Consider the following 1,524-nt stretch of genomic DNA (forward strand, 5'->3'; position numbering starts at 1 on the left):
GTCACGGGTCAAAGTACTCTAAGTACGTCATCAAGGGCGACGAAAACAGTATCGTCCCAAAACTTGCAATACTATCCTGATACTATCTGTCGCTACCTGATCTGCGGTGCCTGCCCGAGTTGCGCGCTCCCTGTGTTTTACAGGATTGAATATCAAATTCTGTTATTGACCTGCCCACTAAGGTCCTCTGATTCTGCGCCCCACACTAACCTGCACTCTGTAGGTGACAGCAGGACCTTCAGCTGTATAGTGCCTAGACTGCGGGTCCCGACAGCAGCTGACTCAGGAACAGATCCGGCCACAACATGGCAAAGTCGTATAGCAGTCACATTCTTTTTTTGACTCCGTAACATATCCGTCTGTATTCCGGCAAGCTCAGTGCGTGCTTCTGTGGGAGGTACAAATGGATCCGCCCACATTTCGTCAAGTACATTAATTGACAGTTCAATCTCATTCCGCGAGAGCTTAAGTTAACGTGAGCATAGCACGCTTATGTTTTGAGTTAGTTGGCGCTCAAATTTGCGCGCCACAACGAGCAGTCCTGAAAACATTTAAAAAGAGAACGGAATTGTTCTGGAAGGAAGTGAGTCAATAGTACCTTTATAAAAGATGTGAGAAGTTCATCATCTTTTTATATATAGTTAGCTTTGCTATTTTTTTAATGTGTCGCCATCGTAGTGGATAAAGTGAAATGTAATTAATTATGTTAGCATGTCACTATAAGAATTTTTAATATTTGTACATATTTAGGCCACCATGTTAAATTCCTATGCTGTGTTCAAAATTACTTTTCAGACGTTTTGTGTTGAACGTGGACTTATTTCAGAGATTATTAAGTGGCTTCGCGGCCGCTGGAGAGGGTTACGTTGGTGAATCGTCAAAGCGGGTGTGGGGCATGTCAGAGGACCGCCTAATGAATCGAGCGCGACCATCCGTCAGAGCTGGGAAAAGAGGGTTGGGTGTTCGCTCAGCGAATACGGGGAAATGTGGTTTAGGCGACGCGCCGGTCAAAAAACACTTTGAATTGAATGGAACTACACCTGTGCTAGTTTGCTTTGCTTTGTAAACTTTTTCAGTTTCGGTTTATTTTATGAAAGGATACACAATTTAGTCTTTTCTGAGTTCTTCGCTTTAATAAAGTGCCAATAGAATTCGTGTTGCACTCCTAATTTGTACAAAAATGACATGATAAAAATATATAAACGATTTCTTAAATTTTAGATACAAAAAGCATTAACATTAATGTGTTGTTATTTTAAATATTTTAGTAGAATCCTGATGGGGATGTATACTTTAACTAGCAACATTTCACAAGCATAATCTTTACACCCATCCATCCATTAACCAACCCGCTATATCCTAACTACAGGGGTCTGCTGGAGCCAATCCCAGCCAACGCAGGGCGCAAGGCAGGAAACAAACTCCGGGCAGGGCGCCAGCCCACCGCAGTAATCTGTACATCACATGTATTTTCACTGTCCTTTTAAAGTTAATGGTTGTGAATATTCAACTTAGACTGGTAAC

The sequence above is a fragment of the Polypterus senegalus genome, chromosome 8 (assembly GCF_016835505.1).
Source record: "Polypterus senegalus isolate Bchr_013 chromosome 8, ASM1683550v1, whole genome shotgun sequence".
Classification (NCBI taxonomy): Eukaryota; Metazoa; Chordata; class Cladistia; order Polypteriformes; family Polypteridae; genus Polypterus; species Polypterus senegalus.